The sequence below is a fragment of the Dermacentor silvarum genome, chromosome 1 (genome assembly GCF_013339745.2).
Source record: "Dermacentor silvarum isolate Dsil-2018 chromosome 1, BIME_Dsil_1.4, whole genome shotgun sequence".
In the NCBI taxonomy this organism is placed as follows: Eukaryota; Metazoa; Arthropoda; class Arachnida; order Ixodida; family Ixodidae; genus Dermacentor; species Dermacentor silvarum.
This window is the reverse complement of record NC_051154.1, coordinates 286,294,427-286,314,022: the sequence shown is the minus strand read 5'-3', so window position 1 is coordinate 286,314,022 and position 19,596 is coordinate 286,294,427.

Here is a 19,596-nt window from a genome sequence, read left to right as displayed (position 1 = left end):
TTGCAATATTAGTTGTATAACATTATTGTAGCTATCGGGGCTGAATCAAATACCACTATCCAGGACATTGCAATATTTACATTTGAATTTATAAGGCAGTCTACAATCACACGTGTACCAGTGACCAAGCATTCAACCAACTCATTATCTTTAAAGGGACACTTAAAGAGAAACTGGAAGTTGAGCTTTAATGGTAGATTGTCCTTTCACAATCAGTCATTACATTCTTACGGCGAACAGATGTGTTGTGTATAGGGGGCGCTGTCAATGATATCATCTGTATATAAGCGATTGCCATCAGAATAAAAGCAACTACATGGTTCCCCATCAATGTATAGTCTTGTCTTATCATTCGGCGCTTTGCGTCACCACAATCTGGCACAGTCGGTGAAGCTAGCGACGAACTGTTTTCCCTTACCTGGCTTCCTGCTGTTCCAAGGGGCGTCACCTATGAGATGGCAGCATATGGACTACGTCATTACCGCCTTTCCTGGAGATTCCTGAAGATGCGACAATTCCATGGGAGCAGTGGCGCGATGATTTCACAAATTTCCTTGAAGTGACGGGGATGGACGCGCAACCGCCACTACGGGAAAAGGCCATCCTGCTGCAATGTCTTCAAGGGACGCCATGTTTTTCGCACATTGGGCCCAGAGCTGGCACGAACGCCAGACACGACAACAGACAAGACGGAGGCAAGTGAAGGGGATAGTTACACCGAGGCGCTGGACCTATTGGAGTGTCATTAACAAGCACCGTCAACGTACTGGTCGAGCGACGTCGATTCACGTTACGTGGGCAACTGCCAAATGAGCCGATATGAGAGTACGTCAGTGCCCTCCGACAGTTAGCGAAGACGTGTGACTTCGGGGATTTCTTGGAGGCGGCTCTACGGGACAAGGTTGTTGACGGAGTACGGAGCATTGAGTTGTGACAGAAATTGCTCGTGAAGGGGTCACAACTTACGCTGGCAGAGGCTGTAGAAATGCTGCAGAAGTACGAGCAGGCAGCGGTGGGTGCTGCGGTCTATGACCAAGGGTCGCCACAAACGGACATAGTGCAGCACGTATCTCAAGGCAGAGGCCCAGACAGTTACTTGGCAATGACGCCGGTGCGCAGGTGTTACCGGTGCGACTCTACACCTAGCTAATTCACGGGAATGTAAAGCATGGAGGAAACATTGCTCCAAGTGCCATAGGATGGGACATTTTCAAGTGGCCTGTGGCAAGTCGGCAGAGCGGGACGTACGGACAGTCCGAAATGACTGCGCTAGCAAAGAAGACGTGCTCACTGTGCTGGCAGTCAGACAAGTGGAACGAAGGACTTTGGTCGTTGACGTCATTGTTGAGAACGAGCCACTTCAGTTGCTGGTGGATACTGGGTTGTCGGTGTCTATTTTGCCAAACCACGTTTATCGAGCCAAGTTCGCCAACAGGTTTCCTTTGACTGCGGCTGCAGCGACGCTGCGGGATTTTTCACAGAAGAAAATTCCAGTCTTGGAATGGTTCACAGCCAGAGTTGTATGTGGAAACAACTCGGCTTGCCTTCGCTTTTACGTTGCTCCCCAAAGCATGGCATTACTATGGACGCGGTGCACCAGCTACAGTTGCACATCATCAGTTCTACACTGGAGTGCCTACAAGTCACGGTCAGCCCCCAGTCGCTTCCTCCTGAATTGTGAGTTTTCCTTTCTTTTTGCTGGTAAGTTGGGACTAGCGAAAAACTGTACATTCTGTGAAGCGGCACACAGATGTAAAACCAGTAGCAGCAAGGGTTTGACTCTTGGCCCTGACGCTGCGAGAGAAAGTAGCAGCTGAACTGGCATGATTATTGGATGCAGGCATTATGAAAAGGGTTAGTGCTGTGGAATGGGTCTCTTATAGTGGTTGTGCAGAAGAAGGAACTATTCGCCTATGCGTCGATTTGCGTGAGCCAAACAAAGCAGTAGTCATTGATGGATTCCCTTTGCCACACACGGAAGAACTGTTGCATGCGCTGAACGGAGCAGCATGGTTCTCGAAACTGGATCTTGCTTCAGCCTACCATCAAGTGGAATTAACCGAAGAGAGTCGCGAAATAATGACGTTTATTATGCATGAAGGCTTATTCAGGTTCCGCAGAGTGTGTTTTGGTCTCGCATCGGCATCAGCCGCGTTTCAGCAAATGATGCAAGAAATCTTGAAGGGCTGCAAGGGCATGTTGTTTTATATCGACGACATCATAGTCTTTGGAAAGACTAAGAACGAGCATAACCGTAACCTTCGTGAGGTATTGTATCAGATCGCTGAGGCGGGGCTGCAGCTAAATCAGAAATGCTTGTTCGCTGTAAAGGAACTCTCCTTTTTGGGTCAACATGTGAGTGCAAATGATCTTGCCCCACTCAAGTCAAAGGTGGATGCTATGATTAAAACACAAACGCCTGCCGATGTAGTCTCATTGCGGTCTTTCCTTGGGCTCGTAGGCTATTACTCCAATTTTCTTCCTAATTATGCAGAGGTGGTGGAGCCACTGCGACAGCTTCTTCGTAAAGGACAGAAGTTCGTGTGGGACTAGAGCACCGAGGAGAGTTTTTGCAGGGTCAAGGAGATGCTGTCGTCATGTGGGGTAGTGGCTATGTTCAACGAGTCTGGCTGTACAAGTGACCACTGACACCTCGGCATATGGACTGGGAGCTGTGCTACAGCAGGTAGTTGACGGAGAAGTACGTACAGTGGCATTCGCTTCGAGGACACTAACTCCACCAGAACGCAAGTAGTCTACCGGGGAGCGAGAGGCGCTGGCATGTTTATGGGCGTGCGAACATTCACACGTTTATCTGTGGGGCCGCAAGTTTGTCTTACGAACTGACCATCATGCTTTGGTGACACTGCTGTCCATAAATGGGGTTGGAAGACGCTCACTGTGTATTGAACGCTGGTGTGCTAGACTTTTGAGATACAACTTCACTGTGCAGTACACAAAGGGGAACACCAATGTCGTTGCGGATGCACTTTCTAGGTTACCTTTGACCTCTGCAGAGGGCGAACCTGTGGAGGAAATAGTTGCTGTGGTTTCCAGCATGATCACAAAGAGTGAGTTGCAAGCAGCAACTGCCGAGGATTCATTGCTAAATGAGGTGGCACAGCATGTTATGTCCAGATGCCTGGAAAAGGGCTGTTTAGCTGGAAAACTAAGGTTGTTTTTTCGTATACAAGAACTGTCGGTTATAGACGGACTACTGTTTCGAGCTGAACGGGTCATTCCCCCAACGGCACTCACTTCCAGGCTGGTCATGATGGCACATGAATCGCATCCAGGCATTGTAAGGACCAAACAACGGTTGAGGGAACAGTACTGGTGGCCCGGAATGGACAGTGATGTTGAATCTCTGGTTAGGAATTGTACTATCTACAAAGCATCAGATAAGTCTGCAAAAACCGTTATGGCCCCGTTGGAGCCAGTACAGTGGCCCGAGAAGCCATGGGAAAAGCTTGGAATCTACATCGTTGGGCCGATGGAGCGAGCCCCTCCGGAGTGCAGGTTTGCAATTACTATAATTGATTACCACAGCAAGTGGCCCGAGGTGGCATTTGTGTCCACAATAACTGCACAGGTAGTAGTGAAAGTACTCTTGGAACTATTTGCGAGAGAAGGGTACCCAAAAAGCATTGTGACTGACAATGGGCTTCAGTTCATGTCGACATGTTTTGAGCAGTTTTTACGAGACCGGGGAATCCAGCACTGCGTTGCAACATTGTACTACCCACAATGCAATGGTCAGATTGAGCGGTTCAACCGTGTTCTCAAGGAATATATTCAGGTTGCGGCATTGGAACAAAGACCACTGAAGGAGGCAATCTGGGACTATGTGGGTGTTTACAGGGGCCACACCACATGCAACTACAGGAGTGTTACCGGCTTACCTGCTGCATGAAAGAAGACCAAGAACAAGATTGGATGTTGTTGGCCTCCCAGAAAGAGAATCTTTAGAGGAGCCGTGTGTCGCCATGGAAAAGTTGAAACAGCGCGTTAAGGAGCAGCAACAATGAACAAAAAAGTACACCGATGAAAAACGAGGTGCCAGAGCGTCTACCATTGAGCCAGGAGATTTCGTAAAAGTAAAACAAGGTGGACCAAAGACGAAACAAGTTTTCTTTGCCGATCCAGGTGGAGAGACGAGTGGGCACGAATTCATTTTTGCTGGCAAATGGTACGAAATGTAACGCATCAAAGTTAACAGTAATTGGTAAAGTAGGGGCAGGACAGGCACAAGCACTAGCTGACGTGGTTACAGCGTGACCGATTGCAGCCTCGGTGTTTTCCGGCGACCTGGATCTTCATCTAGGGAAGATGGCGCCAAAAAACCCCTACTACCGTCATGAATGAATCTGAAATGGGGCCATCAGAAGACACCCAGGGAAGCACTACCCATTCTGACAGTGCACAGCCCACAGTAACGGAGTCTATACTAGAGGTTCCCGATCAGCAGGACATCTCTCGGTCGCAGTTGGCCACAACCACAGCACAACCACGTACCAGGCCAGAACGAACAAGAAGAATGCCAGCGTAATATCAAGACTACCAGCTTGCCTGACTGCAAGAACGTCGTTCGTGTCATGTGCTGTGAAGTGAGTGCACAAAAGTGCATTGACTTTTTTTTTCTTTTTTTATGAGAGGGGAATGTGTTGTGTATAGGGGGCGCTGTCAATGGTATCTGTATATAAGCGACTGCCATCAGAATAAAAGCAGTTACGTGGTTCCCCGTCAATGTATAGTCTTGTCTTACAATCGGCGCTTCGCGTCACCACAAGATGTTCAATAAGCGAGAAAATAGCGAAAAACTGAAGGATAGGTGCTGACGCCCCTTCGAATTTCCCACACTACATGTTCGTGACGTCGGAGATCACAAACGAAGGCCGGTCGCGATTGGTTGAGAGCGATTTATCACTGTTAATAAAACGCAAAATGAAATACACCTTAAATGTACATAAACAGCATTTGCCAACTTTTTAAACCGTTTCAAGCGAGGAAGTACAAGTTTAGCGCAAAATTAAATAAATAAGAAAAAATGGCATGGTGCTACATCCGGTCGTGATAGTTTCGTGGTTTCGTTTTCGTTCCATGCATCATTGTGTGCGCCTGTTCCACTCTACAGTGTTTGGTTGCGTGGCTCGAAAAACGTTGACTTCGCGGGAAACAGCCAGAAAATGCCTAGTGTATGTAGTGTTGAGGGCTGTATAAATGGCCCAAGGCGCTTGCTCAGGGGCAGCGACAGTGCATAGCCTCCTATATTTTTTAATGCCCGCCGAGTGGCAAGCAGAGCAAGGCGCTCCGCCCGTACCTTCTAGTTCATGCGCTCGCCACCACGCCGCGCTGCCGCCCCATACCCAGAGCAGACGACGCGACTACTTTGTTGTGCGCGTGCTTGTGGAGAGAAACTTGCGCTTGTATTAGAGATGGAGCTGTGAAATAAATGCGCAGGTTGCACTCGTGTTTGTTCATGATGTACAGGGGTGATAGGAAGAAACGCAAACAGTGCGGCGTGATGTTTTCATCCTGCTGTGACCCTGGTGGAAATAAAGATGGTAGAATAGTTTTATTCTAGTGGCTTCTAGTTATCATGCAGGCTGCAACCACTCGAAAAGAAATGCGAAATATCAGAGAATGTAGGTGCCGCACTGTTCGCGTTTCTTTCCATCCCCACAGTACATTGAAAGCAAGCAACACGAGACATTGTGAAAACTGGACCTTTCACTTAGGCCCCCAGCTGTGAGATCAAGCTCACAGTTTCAGGGTCTTTCGTGACAGTGGCTTTATTGCGAACACTTTGGTGACGTCTTGTTTGTCTGTCGCTTTCAGAGCGAAATTGGTGAATATTGGGCGAAAGAACTTCGTAAGCAACAATTTGAGCAAATTCTCTTGGTGCCCTGGCTTCGAACACATCAAAGCTTTGTGCTCGCAGAGGATTTCGGTAGCATTGTTCACAGCCTCCTTTAGAGGGTGATGCATACGCCTTCTTCTTGCTAGAAGAACTTAAACGAACTTCTGTAGTGCGTAGAGAACGTCTAGAAGTTGTCCGGACGGGTAAAGAAATCCACCGCGGTCTTGGTGTTTAATGAGAGACTCCGATGGTGTCGAGGCGTTTGGCTTTGTTAAGAGTGTGAAGCACTCCACACATTCGAAGTTTTCTCGTACGGGTCTTGCGAGGTAGCCACCAACCATAGCTAATGCGGCCACATCTGGAGTGGGAAGTAGAGGCTTATCTTGGTTTAGTCGCTCTATGAGCTCTCTACATGCATCTGCAGGGAATTCCTCGCTGGTTTGCTCCCTTGTGTTTTTCTGGTTGCGGCAGCGTTGACAAGCAATCACTCTCTTCTGCTGCCATTATGTTGCTTGTACTCGACACCGATGCAATACCGATCTTGAGGGTTTTCTCAATGCCTGTGAGCACGGCGCGGACGTCCGTTTGGTCATTTGATCCTGCTGATTTCCTGAGCCAGCCAAAGAACGACTCGATTGGGTCCGATGACATTTTACTCGTGAAAACGAAGTGAAAAGACATCTCTTCAAGAAGATATCTAATGCACTCAACGTTCGAATTAATTGTGATCACAAGACCGTCGAAGTCTCTTTGGTTAGAAAGTTCTTTGCCAGGCACTGACTTTTGAGATCGACCAGGTAGTCGACGAAGCTTGTCTCCAGCCAGATTAGTCGTTCATCGCCTGCAGATTCAAACTGCTTGCCGTCAGCATTCTTCTGATGTATGTGCTGGGTACAATTACTCACGTCCATGAGCACGAACCAGTGGTGCACGGTGTCCATAAATTGCACCATCGGGCCGACACCCGCGAAGCTTGCATCGCAGGTGTGGCCCGCCTGCTCTTGCAAGAGCTTCATAGCAGCTGTCACGGGAGGAGAAAAAACTTGCACTGCTCTCTGCACGTTCATTTTTTCCATATTCGTAGGGAATACGTGCTTTCTCGTCAAAAATCGCACTGGCTTTACAAGGCTGCCTTGCTGCATTCTGTAGAGGCTCTTCAAGTGGTTCGCTGATATTTCGCCGCCTTTTCCTATGTCATGGGACAAAAACTGTGATCGCACGTTTTTGGTCAGGTGGCACTGATCGAATGCAAGAAAGAGCTTTTGATTCGGTTTGCCAGGGTGGTCAATGCAATGCTTGAGGCTTCCGTTGCACAGAAGTTGCATAGCCAAGACATTGATCTTGTGGTTGTCTGTGACAATGCGCACGACGAAAAATCCTATTTCTTCGACTTCCTTGAGAACGTGTCTCATGAGCATGTGCAGCTCCCGGCCAGTGCAGTTTCTCGCGAAAAAGTATGCCACGGGTATTTTGAACGAAACTGAAAGGCCGTTAAGGACGAAACACAAGAGTGAGATGGCCAGCACAGGCTCATTTGTTGTGAGCTTCTTTGGTGAAGTTCACACCATAGTCCACTTCGCCGATGAAGGCATCTCTTTATTTGTGATACAGTAGCCGTTGTTTGACGCGCATTTCGTCTACAATTAAAGAGCATGCCCTCACATGCAACGAGGGATGAGAAGCGAGTTCTGCAGACAGCCTTTGCTTCACGAGTTCGGTCATGCCAACTTCTCCACGTGATAAGCCCATTAAGCGCTCGAGGGTACTTCGACAGGGAAGCCGAAGAATACCTGTGCTCCTTACGTGTTCGTATGCACGAGTCGAGAGGTTACGCAAAACCACAGCATGGCGCACTGTCACTTCAGACCACGTTGGTTTCTTCTTTGCGAAATTCTGAACTAGTTCCACTAATATTGAAGCAGCCAGGTCTTTCTCTTTCGCTTTCTCCACGACTTGCAGGAATGCAGACACATAGCATTCTTCCTTGAGCTTTTGCAGTTCCTGTTTGTACTTGTCGACGGTGTTCTTGAGTCACTCAATTCGCGCGTTCAAGTCTCGCTCCTTACGTCTCCACTTTCGTTTGTCCATTGCCGAAACCGAGAATAATGACGACACCTGCACAGCTCTGTCCACCTGCACGGTCGTAGTGATGCAGCGCTCGCTTGCGCCGTTTTCCAGAGGTAGCGGCAGTTCGGTTGCGGAGCAATCCATCAGTGATAACTCTTGAGAGGCGACGTCGACGGATGGCAAGTCATTGAGAGGAAGCGAAGAAGACTCCAGTTGGCTCTCAACTGCTCTTCGTTTCGGCGGTGGTGTGTTCACTGGCGCAGCTGCCTCACGTTTTCTCACAGACGCGTCGCTTCTCTCTCTATTTTTCGGAGGCTGCAGGTACGCAGGATACTCTTCGAAAATGCTGGGAACAGCGTCTTTCTTGAGTTTGTGAATTTTGCAGCCCTCCTAGTCGGAGGAACCGAAGTGCTGGCTGCATACAGTCAAGTAACACGACGTCGTATTCGGTGCCCAGTCGTCCCGAGAAATTACCTTTAGCCATTTCACTCGCAGTTCCGGATCTCTTGGTATCTCGTGGAACGATATGCCCGGCGTCCGTTGTTTGCTCGAAAACTTGCAGCGTGGTACGCAGCAGTACGGCATCTTGTCGGGCGCAGGGCACCCCAACTGACTCCACACTGCAGATAGAAAACCAAATCGGTATGTCGAAAGTAATGCAGCATGAAATATTGTCACGTAGGTGACGGTGAGCTGCCTGGCACACAGGTAGACAAAAAAGTAACACTGCATCGACGATGAACAGAATTTATTGGGCGAACTTGTGCCCCTAAAGCAAGCGAACTCAGCAACAGCGAGAACAGCAAGCGCACCTACAGCGTTCGTCGGACTCTGGCAGCACGAGCGGTGGACCCGTATTTATACCCTCTTGCGTCCAAGATCGAAACGTGTCAAGCGACGCCGCTCACGTCGGCAAGAACGCGAGGCGGAGCTCGCGTTCCTGCCGTATGGGGTGCGTATGGGGTGTGGGGTACGAGCGCCTCTTGCGGAGAAGGCAGGCGTAAATCGAGGAGGAAGGGGGAGGGCAGCGGACGGCCTCCGCCGCTCCACTGCCCGGGCATTAAAAAATATAGGAGGCTATGGACAGTGTTAACCCGATTGTGTCCTTTCATGTGGTGCCGCGTGATAAGCCCCGGCTCCCCGGCGTTCGCAATGGCTCAGTGCTCTGCCGATGATAAAACGGCAATAGAGCCAAAGAAACCGTGTGCTATCTGCATTTCTTGCCCTCGGATTATGTATATAATCCTGCCCTCGGAAAGTATCTTGGCGTGCCCAAGAGGCCAGTCCTTCCTCGAGAAGCTGTTCCCTCAATGCGGCCTTCATCAAACCCCCTACCGGTGCCCCTGCAGCAGCAAACTGGCGGCTTGGTGAGTGCTGAATATCATTAAATAAAGCCACGAAAAAACCATACCGAGTACGCACGGAACTTTCTACGCTTGTTGTGTTGGGAACATCGTCGCCTGGCGGACCGGACGACTCGCCTCGCATCGTCGAAAACGAAGCTCTGCTTTCCGCTGGCGCAGCCGGCGGCTCACCGCCATCGCACGCAGAAACACCTACCGCTTGAGCACAGAGGATCATTTTGCGCTCTGTTTCACTGAATATCGCTGAAATGCAGTCCTGCTTCCCTGGCGAGCTCTTCGTTGCAAGGTTCAGCGGCAGCAATGGTATCCATCGCGGCGAACGCAAACACAGCGGCCATGCAGCCATGATGCAGCTAGCACCTCGGCCGTTTACGCAAGCGGTGACGTATCATGGCGCCCGCTGATTCGCTGAGAACAATGAAATCCGTGACGACACTGCTTCAGCGCCAAATCTGGGGTGAGAGAAATTGAGGAAGATATATTTGGTCTTTGTTTACGAATTTCTCCGCGAATAACTCGTATTTTTGCACCCAACAAAAACTGCATGCATTCCTGAAGGTCCCTCTTTTATTCCAGCTGAACTTCCTGTTTCTATTTAGTGTCCCTTTAAACTACGCCTCAAATACTTTCATGAGCAACCAAAATATGGCTCCAATGTTGCAACAAAGCCATCCAGAGAATCTGATTCTACAATTTCCTTTGGCAACACATTCCCGATTTCGATTGCCCACGGGAAATATGAATACCTGAACGTGTCGCAGTGTGTGGGATACTGCCCAATGCGTTTATTATGACAGGTTCTATTGGAGTGACGATGTGATGGCTGCACATAATCTCACTTATTTATATTATTGTCATTACATAGCATAAAAAGAAACTTCATGACAGCCACACGATGCCGACAAACAAGGGTAGGCAGTGCTGCTTGGTTTTTAAGCGCACTTCAGCTTTCGTGTTGAGAATACTTGGAGTATATAAATTGCAATGCTTTATTTTGGATACTTTTCAACTTCAGTCCTTTCTGGTACGGGTTCCACACTAAGCTACCTTACTCAAGAATTGACCTTACTAAAGTTTTATTAGCTGTTAGTTTCACATAGGGTAGTGGTGCAGTTAATTTTCTTCGCAAGAAACCGAGTGTTCGGAAGGCCTTCGTATATGTGTTATTGATATGGGTATTCCATTTTAACACACTTGCAAAGGTTATACCTAAATATTTTACTGTGTTAGTTTGTATTAAATCGTTACCCATTAATGTATAATTGAACATGAAGAGCACCTTTCTATGAGTTATGGTCATATATTGTGTTTTCTTAAGATTAATTTCCATTCCCCACATGTCACACCAGCGGGCTATATTGCTTAGTGTAGTATTTAGTCTAAGCTGGTCATCAATTCCTTGCACATATGTATAAATTACCAAGTCATCGGCAAATAGCCGCAATTTTACTCCATTTTCTGCACAACCAGCGATGTCATTAACGTATATGAGAAATAATAATGGTCCCAATACGGACCCCTGTGGTACCCCTGAATAAACTTCGAGTTGGCCAGAGTAATAATTATCTATGGCAACATACTGAGTTCGGTTTGACAGATAGGCTCCTATCCATTCTACTATATTGTGTTCAATTCCGAAAGAGTTTATTTTCTTGATTAGCTTACAGTACAAGACACGATCGTAAGCCTTCGAAAAACCAATAAAAACAGCATCAGCTTTGAATTTGGAGTTAATTATTGATGCACAGTCATGTGTTATCTCTAATAATTGCATTATAGTTGACAAGTCACACCACCACCAGTGTGCAGATCCAAATATCTCAGCAGCTGTGTTATGTTACCTTGTGATAACCGTCACATATTTTGCTTGGGATTTGCATGGAATAACCTTTTTGTATTTTGCAGTAAGGGTGTGAGAAACCCAATGCTGTCATCAAATCACGTGAACCATGTGACAAAAGTACACTTGCATGACACCTTGATCACCAGTCAGCATGTCCAAATATCTCGGCAGGTGATTCAGGCCACAGGCAGCCCCCACTACACCATTTCAATACTGCTTACCAACCCTACTTAGCATTCCCACATGATATATCATTGAACATCACCAATGGCTTCTCAAGAGTTCCAGTGCCCACTTGCTCATGTTGCGCATTGCTGTGCAAATACCAACTAGCATTATGGGGTCTGCTCATGCTTACCCACAACTCTGATACTGGACGTTTTAAGCTCGAGAACAAACTGCGCAATTGAGAACAGCCTGACAACATCACTTGCCACAATGGTTTATTTTGTAGTAGAACAGTGTGCAACATGGAAATCTTGCTGTATTAGTAAATAACAAGTTGCTATTTAAACTTAAGAACATTAACTACGAGGGTACTTTAACTATGAGGGTACGAGTGGTACTGTTCAAACATGAACAGTACCATGAACAGGCTTCTTGCCCGTATGACAGGACATATAGGTGAAAAGATTATTCCGCAAAAAGGATGCACCGCAGTGCATGCTGGAAAAGGGACGCTCCCCTGTGTAGTCTTGCAGATGCCGTTTCAGGTGGCCACTCTGGGCAAATGCACTAGGGCGTAGGAACACTAGGCGTGTGGATGCGCAGATGGCGCTTACGGCTGGAACTACTACTGAATGTGCCCGGACACAGGTGGCACTGGTAGCGACGCTCTCCTGTGTGGCTGCGCACATGCTGTTCCAGGTGGTCTTTCCGAGCAGATGTGTGCGGACAGAGGTGGCACTTGAAGGGGCGCTCACCCGAGTGTGTGCGCAAATGAGTTGTCAAGTTCCCCCTATACTTGGTCTTGTAAGGGCACAGCCAGCAGAAATGCAGCTGGCGGTTCACGGACACAAGAGACTCGTACTGCTCCAGGGACCCCAACGGCAAGGAACCTGCAAAGTCACAGAGAGCGATGCAAATGAGGCATTACACAACTGAATCAAAAAGGCTTGCCATATTTGTAGGCCAAATACATAACCTTAGATTACTCAACCCACACATTACTCTCTTGGCAGCACTTATTTCACGTCACAATGAAACCATCAACTGATATTTCAACACACAAAGAATAAGAAATGAAATATCAATGAAAAAATATATCTGATAGAAAATGAAACACATATGGTAGAAGAAAAAAAAAACATTTATAAAGGTTAGAATGGCACCACATTTGCTAGTGGAGGAGAACAGCCACATTTCTGTGGATTAATCAAAATATTGTTTCCCTCTACCTCTACTGTAAACAAGTACTACAATTATTTTTCTTATTACTTCAGCAAAAGCAAAATGAAACGACAAAGTACAGAGGGTAACTTGGCCACCAGTTTGTCTTTCTGTCAGTGAAACTAACTCAAACACACACAAATCAAACAGATTTCTTCAGGCTGAATTTCATGCTACATATTACCTTGCCTAAACTACGTTCTCTGCACAGTGCAAGTTAAACAGGAATAAGAAATACAGGAGAGCCAACTGATCTGATAGCAGTGTTTCCTTTTTGATGAGGCAAAAGGGCAGTTTTGCCACTGGCGCAGATTGCGACACTTCGCGTTACTCTGCACCAGCTGCTAGATTTGGTGCGTTTCTTTCACCACTGTGTGACCAATGACAGTCCTTGCGTTTGCCCCTTGTGTTTGTTTCACCTCCAACTACGGAAGCTTGTGCCGTATGTCATCTGCACCAAATGAGTGTGCACAAATCTTCATCGTCTGCTTTAAACAACACTGCAGATGCTTATCTATAGACATTCGCTCGTCATGATCACTTTGAATAAAATTTCTCGCTCGAAATCCTCACAAAGTATTCACATGAAGCTCTCACTATCTCCACTCCACAGCCTTCTGACGTCATTAGCAGCAACTGCACCATCGGGGAGACCTAGGCTTTTGCTAGATTTTCTGCGTGCACATATCATGCATATATCATGACACAATTATTTGAAAAAAAAAGAGAAGCAAGGAACACTTAAAAAACAAAGTAAATGAGACTACAACTGCATTATAGGCAGAAACTAAACCTGCATCTACATTCAGTTTTGCAGCTATGTTCTTAGGACCTAAACATGGGAGCCGCTCTTGGGAACGTCCTTGCTTCCCTAACAAAACAACCCTTCGATCGTAGGTGACAGGAAGAGGAAATTTTTTATTTCTTTTGCCTTACCCGCACCGTACAAAAGTGTTCGTGGCTTCTCTCATCTACCATCAAACGAGCTTAAGCTAAACCCACTACATGGGTGACGAGAAATCACCTTCGAGTTCGACAAAACATAGAAAAACCAATGTGCACTCCAATGATGACAGAAATATTACAGTGTGCCACGACAACTGCGTTGCATGATGACAGTTTGAGACAAGCCGGAATTCAATGAAAGCAACTGATTTAAGCTTTCACAACATATCCAACAATCAAGTAATGCAAAGCACAATTTTAAAATCAAACAAACATACAGCCCTCTTAGGCTACATAAGAGCTGCTTCTCAAGACGGCTATTTATTCTCAGATTTCAACGGCACATGGTGCACTGTATTTGCATTAGCACCTTGGAGAAGAAAATTAGAGGAAGCACAGCACGACGAAGGCATGCTACATGTGCTGAGTGCAAGTGCGTCTTCTGCATCATTAACACAACAGAGCAAACGCATTAGCAAGTGCCAGAGTCGGATCTCCTGCTCATTTTACTCCATGGTTCTCTGCAAGTACACTGCAGTGTCATTTTCTTTACCCTGACAATTACAGCTCAGTGGCTGCTAAAAAAACATGTTTTTTAATGATTTCTGTAAAATGATGCAGCAGCAAGCGAATTCTCCATTGCACTTGTTACAGACAAGAGTCATATCAACAGTCGTATCACTGTCGCAATGCTTCATGCTTCATGCACAAGCAAGTGAATGCTTTCTGTGAAGAATCTGTCGAGCTGGTTTCCTGGCAAAGACTGAAGCAGACATCTTGGACGTTTCGTGGGAAGCATGGACACATCTGTAACAGCACAAAGATCACTGTCAAAGCCAGCACAAACAGTAACAACAGACAAACATTTCCCCTTTGTATCGACAAACATATTTAGGCTGGGGGAATGATGCTACACTTCACAGTATATGAGGATCTCAATTATCGATTACGAGCAATTATTTGTAATTATTGGGTTTTCACATGCCAAAACCATGATCCGATTTTGAGGCATGCCGTAGTGGGGGACTCCGGAAATTTGGACCACCTGGGGTTCTTTAACGTGCACCTAAATCTAAGTACACGGGTGTTTTCGCATTTCACCCCCATCGAAATGCGGCCGCCGTGACCGGGATTCGATCCCGCGACCTCGTGCTCAGCAGCCCAACACCATAGCCACTGAGCAACCACGGCGGGTGCAATTATTCGTGAGCTCATAACAAGCCTCTACATAAGACTCAAAAAAATTTTTTTTCAATGTAAAAGCAGCATTGTTTTGAACACTGTGGGGAGCACATGCACACATCTCTCGCGTACTCTCGTCGTCAAGTGCGCACGTTGCGGTTGCATGGGGAGCCGGTGTAGACACGAGAGAGAGGCACTTTGCCCTCTCCCGGTTCTCGCTTGCCTTTCGTGACGCGCGTACTCTCGCAAGATAAGGGAAAATATTCGACGGGCGAGGAGGAAATTCTCTTCGCAAAAAGATGGATGGATGAGGCTGAACCCTTTAAGTCGGGCGGTGGCACACGCCACCTAGCCGTGACTATTAACATACTTTGTACTTTGTTCAGGGTGAAATGTCACCCCTGCCTTGATTTTAGCCACCAATCAGATAATCTCCATTTGGTTATTTCTACCCGCTTAAAGTCTGTTTTGCCTCCACTGTACCTAAACCCCAATGCATTAAAAAAATCAGCCCCGTTGTTTTGCACTGTAGGGTTAAGCCCTTTACAGAAAAGTATGAGGTGTTCAGCTGTTTCCTCTTTTTCTCCACATGCACCACACAACGTGTCTATACCTTGGTACTTGACTCGGTACATCTTAGTCCGCAATATTCCCGTCCTGGCTTCAAACAACAAAGAGCTTCCCCTAGAATTATCATAGATATTTTCTTTGGCCATTTCGTGCTTGAATGTTCCCAGTGCTAATTTCGTCTGCATCCCTGTTTTCCATGGACCTCTCTCTGTTTCTTTAACCTTTTTCTTAACCGCTGTTTCCTGGTTTGCACCCCTCCTGCAGTCCAAATATTTGATCGACAATTTTCTGCTCCGCTTCCTCCATTTTGTGTCAACATTCCTCATGTACAAATAACTGAAAGCTCTCCTTGCCCACCGCTTTTATGCCATTTCTCTCAATCGCTCCTCAAATTATATCTTGCTGCTAGCTTCCCTGCCCTCGAATGACGTCCATCCCATGTCACCCTGTACCCCCTGATTTGGTGTATTTCCGCGTGCTCCGAACGCAAGCCTACCTACCCCTCGCTGCTTAACTTCCAACCTTGCTCGAACCTCTGATCTCATGCACAGGACCGCATTACTGAAAGTGAAACTAGGGACCATCACCCCTTTCCAAATCCCTCTCACCACTTCGTAGCTATTGTAATTCTACAGTGCCCTATCTTTCATCACAGCTGCATTCCTGCTACCTATAGTCGTTACATATTTTTCATGTTCTGTTAGGTACTCAGCCCCATTGTTTATCCACACTCCAAGATATTTGTACTTATCCACTACCTCCAGCGTAATCTCCTGTATCCTATGCTCACTGCCCTGATTATCATTAAAAATCATGACTGCCGATTTTTCTTTACTAAACTTCAAACCTAAGCTATCTCCCTCTTTACCACATATGTCCATTAATCCCTGCAAGTCTCGCTTGATGATTGTTAGAGTTTTGTGGCGCAAGGGCCAGGTTTGGCCAAAGAGTGCCATGCCAGTGTTAGTTCGCAGTGAAGTGATGAATTCAGAGAAGTAGATGTGAAGTGGCTGTAAAGGGGCCTAAAAGTCACTTTAAAGTGCGTAAAATCTACATGTAATAAGATAATGGCAATGACTAGTGACGTGTACTATGAACATAAAAAAAGCATTGCTAAAGAATATAATATACAAGATATGTCAGATATAACAATTGTCAAGAAACACTATTACCTAAACAGAGCCCTTGAAACACAAGGGCCTGGAGGCATGTGCTTATACAAACTACTATCGCAACGGCATCCTCTGGAGAGAGGATGCACTATGAATTGATTGGGCTTATAACATGCAGCAATTGAAGTGTGAGGTAAGGCACCAAGGCAACCAGTAGGTAAGCTCTCCCAAGAAACAAAGGACCTAATAAAGAAACGACAAAACATGAAAGTGTGCAACTCAAGAGATCAGATAGAATTCGCTGAACTGTCAAAACTGACCAACAAGAAGAAAGTAAGGGATATTTGAAATTATAATGTGGGAAAGATTGAGGAAGCCATAAAATATGGACGCAGCATTAAATCAGAAGAAGGCTTGTCATAGGACAAGGCAAGATGTATGCACTGAAAGATAAGCATGGTAATATCATCAGAAATTTCGATGACATAGTAAAAGCAGCAGAAAAATTCTATACTGACCTGTACAGTGCCCAAAACAGCCAAGCTACTTTCATTCGAAATAGTGATGAACCGGATACAGAGACTCCTTCTATAACTAGCGTTGAAGTTAGAAGGGCCTTGAAAGACATGACCAGGGGAAAAGCTGCTGTAGAAGATGGCATAACAGTTGATATAATCAAGGATGGAGGAGATATGTTTGAAAAGCTTGCGGCCCTTTATACGCAATGCCTCACAACTTCAAGTGTACCAGAGAGCTGGAAGAACACCAACATTATACTTATCCATAAGAAGGGAGACGTTGAATTGCAGGCCCATTAGCTTGTTATTAGCTTGCATTAGCTTATTATTGTATAAAATATTCACCAAGATAATTTCCAATAGAATCAGGGCAACACTTGACTTCAGCCAACCAAGAAAACAGGCTGGCTTCAGGAAGGGATATTCTACGATGGATCATATCCATGTCATCAATCAGGTAATCGAGAAATCTGCGGAGTATAATCAACCTCTCTATATGGCTTTCATAGATTATGAAAAGGCATTTGATTCAGTGCCGGTGCTAACATACGGGGCAGACACTTGGAGGTTAACATAGAAGCTCGAGAACAAGTTAAGGACTGCACAAAGAGCAATAGAACGAAAAATCTTGGGACTAACGTTAAGAGAGGAAGAGAGCGGTGTGGATCAGAGAACAAACGGGGATAGCCGATATACTAGTTGACATTACGTGGAAGAAATGGAGCTGGGCAGGCCATGTAATGCATGGGATGGATAACCGATGGACCATTAGGGTTTCAGAATGGATACCAAGAGATGGGAAGTGCAGTCGAGGTCGGCAGAAAACCAGATGGGGTGATGAAGTTAGGAAATTTGCAGGCACAAGTTGGAATACGCTAGCGCAAGACAGGGGTAATTGGAGATCGCAGGGAGAGGCCTTCGTCCTGCAGTGGACATAAAATGTAGGCTGATGATGATGAACATGCAGGACCACATGTTTTAAGAAACCGAGGACTGCTTTGGTGTTAAACAGCGGTTCCTCACCAAGAAACATATTGGGATGCAGAGGGACATGATAGTGGTAATCTAAAAGAAAATGTTTTTTGCTATCTGTTTCGGCATCCCGACACTCCAGGAGAATGTGGAGGACGGTTAGCCTCTCACCACATCTACCACAGGTTGGTGGTTCATCCCCAGTCAGCAAAAAACTATGGGTGCCAAATGTGTGTCCTATTCTGAGACGACAGAATAGGACACCAGTTCGCCATGTTCTCATTGCGGAGGGCCAGAAACTTAACTGTGGCTTAATCAAGTGAAGCTTATGATTTGTTTCTGCATCCCACAGGCGTTGCCAATGGCTTCGCAGTTTCTTACGCAAGAAAGGTTTCAAATCTGTTGCAGGGACAGCAGCTGTAGGATTAAAAGCGTGCGATGTTATTGTCCTGGCCATTCGGTCAGCTAGCACATTACCCTCGATGCTTCTATGGCCAGGCACCCAGCATATGACATGCTGGTTAGATACATACACTCTACACAGTACGGAATAGAACTCAATGAGTACAGGATTTTTCTGTTTACAGGGTGACTTCAAAGCTTTTACGGCACTTTGAGAGTCCGTAAATATGATTGATTTTTGAAGGCTTGATTTTTTTTATTTCCTTATATGCTTCACAGCCGACAATAGTGCATAGGTCTCAGCCGTAAAGATACTTATTTCCGGGTGCAGTACACCGGATTCCGAAAAGGATGGTCCAACTGCTGCATAAGACACCCCAGTCACGTGACTTAGAAGCATCTGTATAAAACTCTGTGCATGTGCACTTGGACTAGAGTTCAAGGAAATGCAGTTTGGTATGTGCCTCTGGTTGCATGCTTAGTGACCTCTACGAACTATGAGCTGCCACTGCCATGGCGTTAACAGTTTCGCTGGAGCCATAGGACAGTGTTCAAGCAGCGGAACACCCATTTCCTCACTAAGATTCCTCACTTGCAAAGAGAACGGTTTTCTCGATGCCGGTCGATTTTGGAAGCATGTGGCAGTGGTCATGTCGTTTATGGTTGAATAAGAGGGATGTTCAATGTTCACGTGTACTCTAAGAAAATATGTAAAGCTACTATATGAACGCTGCAGATGAAGTGACCACTGATTCGACTCTACGTAGAGGCTCTGGATCAGACTTGTTCGGCAAGCACCGGCCGCGAGGCAGATGCCCAGAGGATGAACGGGGTCTAGTATTTTTAATGCACTTGGCGTTGTGGAATTATTAATTATAGCTCCATAATCAAGGCGTGAGCGGACAAGACTGTTGTACAAGTTCAGGAGGCATCTTTGGTCATCCCCATGTTGCACACAAAATTTTTAAAAGGTTCGTCGTCTTCAGACATTTTGCCTTCAAATATTTAAGATGGGGGATAAAGGTAAGCTTAGAGTCTAAAATTATTCCCAGGAATTTGTGTTCACTGCTCACGGATAGTTCCTCTTGATGTCATACCTCTTTTGTTTGAGAAAAGTATGCACATACTTTGCGTTCATTTTAATTTAAATCCATTTACATCAGCCCATTTAGACAGTTCGTTTAATCCAAGCTGCACCTGTCGTTCGCAGATAGCAATGTTACATGATTTGAAATCTATCTGTACATCATCAACATACACAGAATAAAACATGCTGCGTGGAATAACTGTATACAGGGAGTTCATTTTTACAATAAAGAGTGTGTAACTAAGCACACCCCCTTGTGGCATGCCAGCCTCCTGGGTGAATGTT